Below are 14,604 nucleotides of genomic sequence, written 5' to 3'. Positions count from 1 at the left end.
CCCTCGTGGAAAGAAGAGGGGCTCTTTGTTGCGGCGGCGGCTCTCTCGTGCCCAAGCCCCTGCCCAGCACAGCCCACAGAGCACATCTCACTGGGAGACTCTCACATCCAAAGCGTTTCTCCAGCTGTGTGTGGGGACCGCCAGAAAGACTGGGAAAGTACCTTCCGCTGCCTGCAGCGTACACCTCGACTGTAAATGGTAAAGTCAGCCTGGTTCCGCTCCAGGCTGCTTAAACACCGGCCCAGACCCCTTGAGTGCCTTCCCTATCGTATCTGCAGGCTCCCAGCTGCTGAGGAAGTTACAGCCCTCCCAGCCACTCGCTGGGAAGCCACTGCTTTGTCCCGATTTGACCCGCGTCCCCGGGGCCTTGTCTAATCTCGTTTGCACAGGTGTCCCACAGGTGGGGAACCCTTGGAGTCCACAGATCTGCATCTATGCCAGCTAAAGCACGATCAAGCTTTAGGCCATCGCTGTTCCCTGGGAAAAGACAGGATTAACAGGGCCAAGTGATGGGAAATCCAAATGGCCCCTTTCAGAAACTGGGTCTGCTACAGGAAAGGCTAGGGTGGGGTGAGAATATTTTGAAAGCTGAGGGGTCTTCATCAAATCCATCGACCATAAAATGCAGAGAAGCAAGACAGTGTGCAGCACAACCCATACCATTTTGGCTGGTCCACCCCTTTTCTCATAGTCCTGCTCATCCTCAGAAGACCCCATGTGATGGGAGCCATGACCTGTTGCAGGTTTTTGTGGGGCACACTGAGGTACAGATCATTTGGCAAAGCCTTCTGTGATACCGCAGAGGAAAGCTTCAGACTGACACACCAAAGTCTCCAGCACCCCAGTGGAGAGAGGAGGATGGCACTCAAGCTCTCAAAAATGTCTCTTAGTTCACCTCCTGACCCACAAGACCCTCTGGGGGTTATGCTGTCCGCAGGATGCCACAGGAATCAGGATCCTGGACAGTCCACTCTGAGGCCCTCCCCGACCTTTTGGAAAGAGCAGAACTTACCTCCAAACACCTCCTGACACGTGGGACTCTCCCCGTTGGGATGTCTTATGGTTCCCCTGCAAGGTGCCATGGCTGGAGACCTCCTGTGCGCCTACTACAATGAAGTAGGCTGTCGGGCGTAGGGTCGTGAAGTTGTGTGTCCTAGCTCTGCAGCTGTCAGCCAGCTCCCGCTGGAGGGGCTGTCCAGCTCTGTATTCACCACCTCTGTGGTGGCTCTACGGACCGTACACTGTAGTCAAGAGCTGATGGTACCTACCGAGGAAGGTCTAGTCCATCTATCTGCAGGACAGGTGGCCCCCTCACCACACGGAGAGAGCAGAAGTAGCCCCAGAAGCAGCAGAACTGGGTGCAAAGCCATGAGACAGTGGCTCGGTTTCTCTTGGGAATCAGTGTGATGCCCGGAGGAGCTAGCAGCCCCCAAGCAAAGCAGGGGGACTTCCAACAGGGACCCCAGTTCATCTTCCAGGAAGGTGTGGGGAGGCAGTATCTTCTGTTTGCTGGTGGTGAAGGCACAGTGGGGATGATGGCACACTACGCTGCCTGGGGGGAAAACAGCTCTGAAAGCGGACATCCCCTTCTACTAGGCATCTCTCCCTCTGTTGGTTTATGAACTTATTTTTCATTTTCCCTCCCTCCTCCTTTTCCTCCTCCTTCTTTCCCCCTAATCCATGAACAAGACTCTCAGAGCTAGAAGAGAGGCGAAAACCAGCACAGCTGCAAATTCGATCAGCCGCGCGCTGGCAGGCAGGCACGCACAGCTGGGAGAGGGGAGCGCACTCTCACACACACAAAGCAGCACCAAATGGAGCACGTGGATGAAGGCCAGCGGAGGCCGGTGACTCACATACCCCGGCCTCCATCAGCTTCAGGCCGAGGAACATCAGCAGATGACTGAGGCTGGCAGAAGGTACCGCAATGCCGGAGCCGTGCTGAGCACCTACCGGCCACCCGAATCAAGGATGGGCAAACTCTCCTGACCTCAGAGACTGCTCAACACATCTTGGTGGCAGCCAGATGTAAAGCACCACGTTATCTTCTGTGGATCGGAGTCTAAATATTTATTTCCTCATCCAGGTCCTGGCATGTCCCTCCTCCCTCCTTCCTTTGTCAAAAGTGTCCATACCACCAGTGGCAAGAAGTGCTTAAATGGGAGAGCGCGCCTGGTGCCACACACCCGGTAGATGGGCAGAAAGGAAAGTGCAGCTTGCTGCTAGCTGAGCACCGACGAGACGTGGAGAGCCCTTCACATGGTAGAGGTGGGGAGCGAGGAGGCTGTCGTTGTGAAAACTGCAGCTGCCGCACCACGAGCTCCTGCTCTTGGGGTATTCTCTCCCCTCCCCAAAACACCCCAGCAAAACAGTGGGGCCTGCAACGGCTGCCAGACTCTCCTTGCTCAGATGCTATTTAGTCTCCCAGAGAGGGAAAAGCATGCTTACGGGAGACTCTGGCTGCAGAGCAAAACCAGCACCTCTGAGGACATGCAGCACCTTTACAAAAGGCAGCACTGCTCCCCAGCCCTGCCTGCACCCACTGCAGCACCACCATGGCTGGGCCAGCTTCTTGCCTTCTTCATCTGCGATGACAGTGGCCTGTGCCAGGGCACAGTGGCAGTGCAGGAGAGAGAGGAGGGAAAAGGGCCCTGCACTGACGCAGCATCCATACCCACCTCTCAGTGCACGGTGCTACAGTGGGTGGTGCTAACCGGGGACTTCAGGCTTCTTCCATCCTCTTTAATGCCTCCACCGCTGCAGTGCAGCTCTATGCCATTTGCTATGGCCCGGCTATACATGCCAGTGACGGTCTCCTTGCAGTAAAAGTTCCTCCCAGTCCTGGGCAGCATCACTTTTATTTGGGATGCTGATTCCCCAGCTTGACAGAACACAGACACGCCGCAGAGCACCAGGAGGGAGGCCAGTGAACCACCGTTTCATCACACTGCAGAAAAATGGGAAAGGATCCTGTACAGGCCTGAGCAGTGGTACAGCCTCGCCCAGCCCTGCCTGCCCTTGGACCCCTCATCTGCAATTTCTTCTTGCACAGCCGCACTTCCCAGCACATTGGTCTGTGATGCCCGGCTCCCTCTCTCCTCCCCTCCTCGCCCTGCCGTGAGGACCACACAACTTCCCACTGTGCACACAGGATGCAAAACCATTCAGAGCTGTCATGAGGTGTGATTTTGAGGTAGCTGGAAAGCACTGGTATAAGCTGACCAACTCTCCTGTGCATAAGCAACCATACCCTGTCCGCCCCGAGCTCCATCTCCAAACCAAGGCTGGAGCCTGGGTACTGCTCACAGGTTAAAGATTGGGCACTGCCATTCTGGCTTGGGGGGAGAAAGAAAGTGAAGGCAGAAAAGGATGGAGGGTTTTCTCATACTTCCTTCACCCCAACAAAACACATCTCCACTCCAGCAGCTCTGTGAAAGCAAATATACAAGGGACAGGCGTTGTAGGTAGGTCCACTCCAGCCAAGCACTATGAACATGCTGTCACTCTTCCCATGCCAAGTGCCGGTTTTCAGCCGGTTTTAACTTGGCCATACTTAAACCGTTTGGGCTGAACTTTGTCTTGCTGGTTGGCTGCCTAACGCTGAACTATCTATACAAGTATAGATATAAAATATATAATTTCAGCCAAAATGATTCATCTGCTTCCAAGAACATTGTAAGGGGAAATACTTTGGTTTCTCTTGCTTTTGTTACAGAGAAATCTGATGACCTTTTCTTTGAAGAGCTCTTGAAGCTGCATGTTTTTGGCATGCGGACTTGAAGTTTGGCAAAAGGAGAAGCAGGGAAGGTCTTTGGTTTAGTCCAGATGCACCCTTTGCTGCTGCCAAACTTAGCCAAGTCTTTGAAATACTCCATTTCACATGTGCTCCCTTAAGACAGCCTTATAGTGCTCACCAGCTAAATTCCCTGAAACTTTTCCCCTTTCAGGATGCACTCCAGCCAGGGACTGAGCAGGATTTCCAGATAAGCAAAGCTGCGGACCGCTGCTATCCAGACCACAAGTCCAGTCCCTCCCTGGGATTAGGCAGCTCCTGCCCCCCTCACACTCCCTGTCCTGGCCCAGGCAGCATGAGCAACGCACACACAGGAAGGTGGAGAAACGAGCCGGTCGGACCGAGAGACACGGCCACAGGAACTGCTGGGAGGAGAAGGATTTGGGATGGGTATTTGGCTGAAGGGAGATTGGACTGGATCCAGGAGGGGAAAGGAAGGTGAGCCTCCATGAGGAGTCAGCATGAAGAACTGCGACCAACCGAGAGCATGGCACAAGGATGCAGAGGATCCTGCAAGGATGCAACTCTGGAGAAAGCCAGGGTATCCCGAGAGCCAGACAAAATGAGGAGCAGGGTGGGAGGAGGGGGGCAGCCAGCTGCTGAGTATCACCAGCATGAAACGAGGCAAGGGTCTGGGCAAAACCAAGAGGTCTTGGACAGCATCGCAGGCAGAGGTGACAGCCAAAAGGTGAGCAGGGAGCATAAGAGCTGATGTTTGGGGATGTCAGGACAAGACCACATCTGCAAAGAAGTTTTTTTAACACGAGGCATGGAGGGGAAGCTGCATATCATGGAAGTATTACTACGAGGGCTCATCCTAGTAGGGGGTGAATCAGTCCTGTACCTTGACATCGGGGTCCTGCCCTGCTAGTGGAAATCAGCAGAGCTCTGTAAGTGTGAGCTGAGGGTCTCGTAGAGGTGTGCAGGCTCCATGCTCTGAAGACAGAGGAAGGAATTAATCAGAAAGTAATAAACTATAAATCGGGACATTGTTTTCAAGCAGGGAAGGACACATCCTGCTTGGTATGGTGCAAATGAAACCCTCCAGTATGGCGGAGGCTCAGAATAGCTCCATTTGTTTGTTTGTTTTCATTGTGATGCTCTGGTTTTGCTTGGAAGCAGCCGCACTGAAATCTTCGCAGCTCCGAGGTCTCTGACCTCAGCTCCAGCCCAAAGGAGGGCAGAAGGTTTGGAGACCATCCAGGCAAACATTTGAAGCTTGTGAGCCTCGCTTTGCACTAGCATTAAGAGCTCCCTTCACAGTCATACTTCATTAGCTCTAGGCACCAATGCGAAAGTCTCTCCATGGACGTTAGCTGGCCTTTCATGGGACCGCCGTTCTGCACGGATGAGCAGTCAACACTACCAGTGTCTGCTTTTGCTTTATTCTTCCCTTAAGGAGGAAAATTCTCTTACCACTTTCTTAAAAATAAAAAAAAACCCAACACACAGAAAAAAAAAATGCACTTACACTCACAGAGCGGTGATACCTTTTCATTTTTCCCCCAGAATCCCACAGGAAGTCCAGGACAAACCCTGCTACTTTTTCTTGGGAAACATCTCTTCTTCCTCGTTTCATACCTAGGCGAGAGCAGAATGTTTGCATTCAGGCTGTGTCAGCAGCACGGGGGTGACTCGCCCATCTTCCACCTGGGGTGCCAACCAGTGACTCATCTGCGACGGAAATCAGGGAGCGTGAAGCAGAAGAAGAATGGAGAAAGCAGTGGTCCAAGTTATTCCGAGTGCATCACTCCACCAGGAGATGTCTTCCTGTGCAGACGGGGTCACAGGCCCTGGCAGACACGATGGGCAGAGCTGGACCTCAAGCTGTGGGGAAACCTGTGATGGAGAGTGTTTGTGCATGTGAGTGTCTTTGAGAAAGGGAGTGTCTCTGGGCAGCTCTCCACTTAAATGCTTCCTGTACAGAGCGGCTGGAGATTATCTGTTGGAGCTATTTCTTTGTATTGAACCTTTTATTCTGTTTTAACAGCAGGTTCTGGATTCTGCAGGGAGCTTTTATGTTTTAACACAAACCTGCAAACGCCCTCCCTCCCCCCCCCAGGCCTTGACCCTGAAGCACCGGGACTGCCTCCTGGTCCCCGAGCCCTGCCTTGCCATGCTCTGCCCTGCCCTCCCAGGCTCTCCCCTGTCCTGCCAGGCCCTGCCCTACTGTGCCAGGCTCCCATCCAGCACCGTGGTCATGTCACCACATTTTGTTAGCAGGGCATCCTGGCGCACGGTGGGATCTGCAGTCCAACCTGGGGGCTGGGCCTGTGAAAGGGCAAGATGGGCCCGAGCCACCTGGACTGCAGCTCCCAGGAGACAGAACAGCATCGAGAAGTTGTGAGAGTGACTTTTTTCTTGACAGGAGCTGAGCAGCTGGAGAAGGAGCGATGCTCAACCAGCTCTGCATTTTAACCTCCCTCTCTAGAGGAGGGCCAGGCAGGCATCCGAACGAGGGTAGTCCTCAGAAACTGCACAGCAGAAGTGGCTTCACAGGAGCATTTGGCATCAGAAGAAGGACCAGATGAGATTTGGCTGCTGAAGTCCTCCTGCCCTCAACTTCTCCTCTGCAGGCTGGCTCCTGCCAGCTGTTCCTCCGTCTCTTCGCCGCAGCGCTGCCAGCTTTGGCCAAGCCAAGAGATGAGCCTTTCCAGCCTCAAAGCTAGGAGCCTGCCGAGGGGAGTTAGACCTTAACCAAGATCCTTAGCCTCACAAATTGATCTGAGAGCTCCTCCAAGGGGCAACGGCACCGCGGAGGAAAAGCACGCCCACTGTCTCTCTCCTTCCACATCCGCAGGTGTCTGCAGAGCCATCAGACCTGTGGTGCTCCGTGACCTCAGGCGTCTGCTCCACTTTCTCTGGGAGAGACAGCCAGGGCGCTTCCCTGGGCGCGAGCAGCTCCCACGCAGCGGGCCAGCACTCGGTGCCAGGGGATGTGTGTGCAGAGCCAGCCGGAGGTAAAATGCGAGCCTGCTTTCTCGGAGACAGCCAGGGCCAAGCCCAGAGGAAGAGGCGAAGAAAGCCTTTGCTGTCAGAGTCAGGGTTTACAACCAGCCATAAATGGCCTCGGTCCCTAAAGTTCCCATGGTGACAGTCCTGGTGGGAACTGAGCTGTCTCCTCTGCCCCGTCCCCACCAGCCCTTCCCAGGTCGGGGTGTGCAGCCGCCTGGCGCAGCCCAGATGAGCCCACACAGCTCCAACACCCCCTGAGATGGGGAATGAAGTGCAGCCCCAGCTCCGGGGGAGCAGCAGCCAGGGCACCTTGTGTAGTGTCCCTCCAGGGCCAGGCTGCAAATGCAGCAGCTTTGGGGTTTGCTGCTTCTTGTTCAGCCGAGTGCGGGGTTTGGTATTCGCCTCCACTCAGGCTCCAAAAGGCAAAAGGTCGGTGACAACAATGGATGACCAGTTCTCCCTGGGACAGAGACACAGAGCACCTACCCCTGAAGCCAAAGGCAAGCTTTCGGGAGAGAAAGGCTGTTTGCAACCCATGATCTCTGCTATCAGCTCCTCTTGAATTCACCAGTTAGTTTTCTTTGCTGGTGCCTGGCCAACTTGACTGGCAACTCTTCCCAGCACATGATATTCCCCTGCTTGTTATATCAACTTGCTTATTTAACGCATTCAGATGGGGGAAGGCCCACTGCAGAGCCACCAGTGTGTAATGCAGACCTAGGTTCTCTCCCAAGGAAGGCTTCCCTTTGACCTGCTGTGAGACCATGGGCAAATCCCTTAATCCTTCTGTACCAAAGATTCCCATGCATAAAAAAAAGACAGAGCTTTTCCTCTGTTCTTGCTCTGCCTTCCATGGTAGTAGAGAAAAACCTCTTTCCTTGTGGAGATGGATGTATGCACCACATCCCACCACAGGAGCTACTCTAGACTCCCTCCAAGTGGGACTGGTCCCATCAGACTATCCCCAGTGTGGACACTGCTGCCTGAGCTAATGACCCCAGGCTCCCCATATAGCTGGTGGGAAGAAAAATCACCTTTAGGACTTGATGGAGCTAACTTATTTGAGATGTCTACTTGAGGATGAAACAACTGATGCTGTGTAAGTGCTGCTGGCTGCTCACAAAGCCCAGGACATCTTGGTCACATTAGATGTCTCCACTGCAGAGGCTGAGATGTGGTCAGACAACTCGTGCTGGCCACAGCAGCTGCAGTTTGGATGCACAGATGGTGTGACCCTGGTGAGTGCAAAAGATTACTTTCCCCCAGTCATCTTTCTGAGCGTAATTCCTCTTAAGGCAGAAGGCCTTGCCTTGGCTGGTTACGGCATCGCTGTGCAACGAACGTGAGTCACTGCTGAATTACGACTCCTTGCTTGCCGAGTTTAAAACAGAGGAAGGCAGCTTAAGCAAACGGAAGGGGCTAAGCATGTGAAAAATGTTCCTTTTTCAAAACTGCCATTAGCCAATTGAAAATCTTTGTATTTGGGCTGCAAGTCTATGCCAAGTCTCTGTCTGAGGCTCAGTTCAAACACTCAGGCTATATAATCCCTTCCAGTCTGGGCTCATAATGGAAACGCCAACAGACCGTTAAGCACAGCGGTATTGCCAGGTTCTACTATAATTAAACACACACAGGAAAAGGTATAAATAACCAGGTTAAATTAAGGCAGGGGGCTGTGATTGAAGGGATCTCTGGGAAAGCCTGCAGCCCTGCAGCCTGATGATTGTGTCTGACTGGTTCAGGGGTGGTCGACCGAGGACCTGGGTTTTGCGCCTGGCCCAGGTGAGCCCCCTCCAGCAGATGCTGTGTATTAAAGCAAAGTCATCTGGCCACGATCACCTGCAGAGCATGATGTCCCAGCTCCCAGGCCTGCGCTTCTGCCCTCTGTGCCTTGCAGAAAGCCAGGTGAAGGGGAAAATGGGAGCCTCCCTGCCTTCTGAGCCATGCTCAACCTTGCTGAGTTTATTTGCCCCATTGGGATGACTTTATCCACAGCCTTGGGGTCCTCTGAGGGAAGCACCTCTCTGCAGCATGGAGGTGTTGCAAAGCAGCCGGAGGAGACATGGCAGGTCCCGCTCTCTCCTCTCTGCAGGTTGTTACCACTTCCATATCCCGGCTGTCTGACAAGAAACCCTCCTGCATGTAGATGCTGGGGAAAGGTGGGACACTCCCCAGCGGGACACTGGCCTGGCTGTACCAGCAAACAAGTAAAAAGCCAGGAAAACAGGCAGACTCACAAGCGAAACGTTCCCACGCCAGCCTCCTTCCTTGTGCTGATGGGTGCAAGAAGTAACGCCACCTGAATGCTGCGGGACCCTCAGGTAAGGCAGTGTGGGCTGCAAGACCACAAATGCCACCACACAGTCCCGTGCTTGTTCAGGACAGCAGTGCTGGCTCCCGAGCTTTTCAGCAGGATAAGCTGCACGCACACGTCCCTCCTGGTTTTCCTCCTGTGACTCCCAGCTCGGTTCGACTGAGTTTTCTGGGCCAACTCTTCTAAATTTGTACAAGTATCCAGGGAGCTTCAGTAAATAACACAGTAAATATTTGTTTTCAATAGCCCCACCACGAAAAGACAATGAGGCAGCAGCCACGCAGCCACGCACAAGGACACAGCCATGCGTACGACCCTGGGCGATCGCGGAGCACGCCCCACATCAGAAAGCTCGCTTTTCTATCTGAAGAAATAACTCCACCGGGATTAATGTGAAAAAGACCCCCCTCTGCTGAAGCCAGATACACGCATGCTCCAGCACATATGTATATTTGTGTACGCTCGTATATTTTTCTGACCGCAGTCATCAAGCATCAAATCTTGCACTTTCCATAAGAAGAAAAAGCTCATTTCCAGCCTGCAAGACCGACTCTGACCTCAGCCTGTGCTTCCCCAGCTGAGCTAATAACGCTCCCAACCCCCAAAATATGGAGGCAGCTCAGAATGAAAATGTTAAAGAGCCGTAATTCCAGAGGATGTGAATGGCTAATTCTGTACATTCAAATGAAACAGAGGGGAAATATACTGAATGGAGCCCATGTATAAGATCATATGAAATGTAAAAAGACTTGTTGTTCAGCGCACACACTGCCTCTTCAATCTAGTTCTGTTCAAATGCCCATTCTTTTCGTTTGGCATCTCCTTGTCCCTCGATGGCTGAATCAAAAGAGGAACGAAATAATGACACAAAGATTTTAAAAAACTCAGCCCCAGCTGCAGCAGGGAGAAGCCTGAAGCGAAACGTGAGAGCGTACGGCTCTTTGTTAAGGTTTCCTTGGCTATAGAATATGGTATATGAAACGCCTGGCGGATCCCGTTTGGTCCTATGGAGGGAGAGCTCTTAAGGTGGCTCCCTTGGGTTTGGGGAGGGCTGCGGGAAGGCTTCGCCGCATTTGCAGGCAGCAAGCGTCCCACCTGCAGAGACCCCAGGGCCCGGCCAGTTCCCCCTCCAAACGCCCCAGGGGCCTGTGGCGCGTTCTCTGCAGACGGTGGGTGGTCCAGCCTTTTTTTGTCTTTTTCTTCATTGTAGCTGCCGCTTTACATCGGGAAGCCAAGCTCAGCGCTTCTTGTTGGGAGATGGTTCCAATTTATATAGGTTTCCAGGAAATAAATATGTTTTTTTCCATGCCTCTGAGGTATTATGTGCATGCCCGTCCCCAGCCGGCAGAGCCGCGCATGCAAGCAGCTACGAGGCCTTGGTGCCAGCAGTGCACAGCCCACACTCCCTGGCCACAGCCTTTTCTAAACTCTGCATTTGGAAGCTGGTGAAAGAGTTGATGTCCCGATGACTGCAGGGACCCCAGCGTCACCAGCCCAGCAGAGCCAGGGCAGAGCCTGCCTGTTGCCTCCCGATCTCCAGCACCCACATCCATGGGAAAGTTCGGCAGGTCCTCGCACCAGATGCCCCCACTACAACCTCCTTGCAAATGCTGCAAGAGATAACGCCTTTTAGGAGAGGGCATCACCCAGAGCATCCACTTCTGGGAGGGGAAACCACCGTTTGTTCAGCTCTCTGGCTATGAGGAGCAACCAGAGAGAGAAGGTGCAGTGCAGAGTGGAGGAGGAGGCTCATGAGGACAGGGCCAGCTCTCCCCGCTGCCACCCAGCCACTTGGCCGGTGCCATGAACAGCAACACCGAAAGACATCTAGTAAGTACGGCGGTGACTGGCTCCCCACAGCTGAGCAGCTTTGAGCCATATTGCTTAATCTAAACAATGTTCTGTGAACGTCAACACTAATTCATTTTCTGCACAGTTTTCCTCTCGGAGGCTCTTGCAGCAGCTGCAGCTGATTTCTGCTCATGCCCAGCATGTCGTCCCCAGGACCCCCCATCTTCACGGTCACCAAGGTGGTTCTCAGCATGTCCCCTCACAGACCCCAGCCCTTCGGACATGCTGGGAATGGGGTCTTTCCATGGGTTCCCTGTGGGAAAAACCAGTGATGCGGAGATGCCCTGAGCTAGCATCAGCCCTGAGGGCCCAGTGGCCGACCTGTGCCTCCTGGATAGGTGCTAAAAGTATTCATTGGCATTGATGGATTCTCTGTGTTGAATATTACTTGGGACAGACTTGGGTTGTGGGCTCCCTGTACATTGTGCCTACCCCATGCAGAGGAAGCCTAGATATGGTATCTATCTCCTGTGGTCCTGCTCCAGCATGTCTCAGCTCTTGGCCATATTACTTGGGACAGACTTGGGTTGTGGGCTCCCTGTACATTGTGCCTACCCCATGCAGAGGAAGCCTAGATATGGTATCTATCTCCTGTGGTCCTGCTCCAGCATGTCTCAGCGCTCTTGGCCATGGCCAGGCTGGACCTCCCAGCTCCTGGGCACCCACCACGGGGCCAGCACAAGCGGAGTGCCATGACCAGCCAGGCAGCAGGATGCTTCCCCGCAGCAAGGAGCACAGGGCTGTTCTTCTCAGCTCTTTGCCTGGCAAGAGGGCCTTTGCAAACCACTGGGGAGACATTTCCAAAGGCATCAGGTCACCCCAGCACCCTTGGCTATCTCGGCTAAATCCCAGAGAGGAGGGCTGCCACGACCACCGCTCCCTCCTGCTAGGGCTGCGCCCCGGCCACGTGTGCTGCCGGCACGTCAGGAGACTTGTCACCCGCCTGTCCCCAGGGCTGGTGAGGAGGAGCACATTCCTCCACAGCCACTGAAGCCACCACATGACGCTCGCATGCGTGGCTGCCAGGAGGCTGGCGCGATGCAGAGGAGGACAGCCAGAGTGGCCATGTGATCCCCTCGCTGCTATTCCTGGTCCCCGGGGAAGCTGGAGGACTGTCACATGGAGCAAGAATCATCCAGCTGCAGCGTACAAGCCAGGTGAGTCCAGCTGTGGTGACAACAAATTCCTAATTAGTTCATTGCATCAGACCGGCCAAACACTCACAGTCATTACCCAAGGATGGCCTACGTGCCGGGCAGGGTGTACTCCCCTGATCCCTGCTTCCCAAAACGGGAGTGGGAGAGCCAGACTAGCTCGCCCTAGAAAAGGGACACGCTGTGTGCTGTGCCTGGCAGGCCAACCAACTCCAGGTCCCTCAAACCACACTGGGAAATAACAGCGAGACAAAGTGCCAGGCATGCAGCAAATGACCCGAGTGTGACTGTCCTACACAGTGAGGTCTCATCCTGCCCCATGCATGGATGTGGAGTGGGTCTCTCCTACCCACGGCCACAGGGACCCGGGCACAGGATGGTGGGGTGCACACTGGCTCCTCCATCCTGCTCCCCTGCGGCTGGGGGTGTAGGCAGGCATGACCCACTCCTTTGTGACCGCTTCCCGAGAACGGAGAGCCGGGCGTACGTTTGGAAGACCCTCAACATGGCAGTAGCGGGGCAAGCTCCCCACACGCTCGCCAGCAGCTTTGCAGAGAGGTGCTCTCCCTGCGAGCTCGGCTGGACACTGCACGAGTGACAGCTGGCAGGTCGGAGCCCTGCCATGTGCCCGCTCCTGACAGCATCAGAGGGCAGCAGCACCGCTGTCTTGGAGGTAGCGCAGGCAGGTTTGGCAGGGAACTATGTATCTTGGAGCTGCTTTCCCCACGGCGGTAGCTGGAGCCGATTATGAATACTTAGCTGGTTTAATATGCAAACAAAAATCCCTAGATTGTCAGGTCTTCCAAGCAAGGGACCATCTGAGTGCTTGGCAAACACGCAGGGCACAGGGGGAGCTGTGGCAGCCGAGCAGCGATAGCCAACGCTGGTCACAGGATGGAGGTGAGAAACTACGGGCCCAGCCAAGCAGCCCGGGCTGGGCTCTGCTTCATGCTCGTTCTGAAGTTTAGCTGCTCTCCTTTGCTCAAGCCAGGCTCACACAGCATGGCAAGGTGTGCCCCAATCCTCCCTGGCCTTGAGCCCCATCAAGGCCTGTGCTGCCGGTGGCTTCAAGACGCCGCAAGGTGCCGGGCCAGGCAGGGACCTCCTGCCAACCACGAGGTGGAAGCACCCATGCCGCTGCAGGCCCTCCTGCCCTCCTCCTGCATCCCGGCCCCGGGGGCAGCTCACCCCACCCCACTGGCTGGAGAGTAGCCCTCTCATCTGCCCTCTGGATGCAGGATTCTGCAGGATCCAGGATGCCACTGAAACATGGACTCCTTTAGGGTGGCACGCAGTAACCACCTCCCAGTACACAGCAATCCTACCTAACTGGTTCAGGCAAGGGGTGATGAAAAACCCTGCATCCTGCTGAAACTGCTGTGGGATTTAGGTCAGGCAGGTGGGATCACCCAGGCTGGAGCGGGCAGGAACCAGTGCCTAAATGGTGCCAAAGGCACCACCAGATCTGCAGGATACCACCTTTGAGGCACAGCCGGCCAGGCTGGGGGGGTCAATGCTGCAGCACCAGCCTTGTCCATCCCACAAGTAACGCAGGCACTGCTGAGAAATGGGGCCCAGCCACTGTGAGCGCCCTGCTGGGGCTTTCTGCGGTGTCCCTCGCCCACGCCGCAAGCCGGCTCTGCTCCTGTGCTGTGGCATGGGGGTGCCACAAGGGTAGGTACCCCCAGCAGGAACCCAATCAACATGCTGTTCAGAAAAGCCATGTTAGAGCTTCCCTCCTGGAGAAGCGCCGCTCTTGGGGGTCTCCTCCAAAGCTCCCCCTGAGCATCTCTGCACCTTGAATGCTCCCCAGAAGGAAACTCAAGCCTCACCAATGCAGGCAGCCAAAGCTGCGTCTGGAGGAAATTTTATCCCCCATGTGGCAGAGTGGGCAGAGTGGATGGGAAAGCAGCGATTCCCTCAGCCCGCTGCCTCCTGGGAACAGCAAGGGCTGTCCGTGTCGCACTGCAGTCACGACCCACACCCGCCCGGGCGTTAGAGGGAAGGCTTTGGGGCTGTGCACAGTCACTACGACGGCTGTTCAGTCACCCATCCCACAGCTGTGCCAACGATGCTAATGGCCCGGTCCCTAGAGTGGGAAATCCCAGCTGCAGCTGGAAGCGATCGACACATGCAGTCCCAGGTGTTACCTCAGAGGCCCCAAAACCGTAAAAAAAGGGGTTTTCGTCTCCTTGTCTCAAAGCACTGAGCACTCATCACCCCCAGCTTCTCTGCCAGCAAATGGCAGGGAGTTACTCAGCTTCTTTTCCCGGCTTTCCCCACCAAAAGAGACCTCCGATGCAAGTGGGAGGTCATGGGAGAACGGGGTGGGGGGCTGTGAACAGCCCCCAGGGCACAAAGAAGCTGCAGGGGAGGAGGATGTCCCAGCGCTGCCTTGCGAGGCCGGGCATAGAAGTGGGCAGTGGGGAGAAGGGAGTTTGTTGACAGCAAAAGGCGGCTGTGCCCCCCAAAGCCCAGCCTGCTCCCAGACCCCCCCCCCCCCCCCCCCCGGCCCCCCCCCCCCCGGGCGGCCCAAG

This window comes from Aptenodytes forsteri, unplaced genomic scaffold, assembly GCF_000699145.1.
Source record: "Aptenodytes forsteri isolate BGI_AS27 unplaced genomic scaffold, ASM69914v1 Scaffold309, whole genome shotgun sequence".
Taxonomy (NCBI): domain Eukaryota; kingdom Metazoa; phylum Chordata; class Aves; order Sphenisciformes; family Spheniscidae; genus Aptenodytes; species Aptenodytes forsteri.
Note: the sequence above shows the minus strand (reverse complement) of the source record.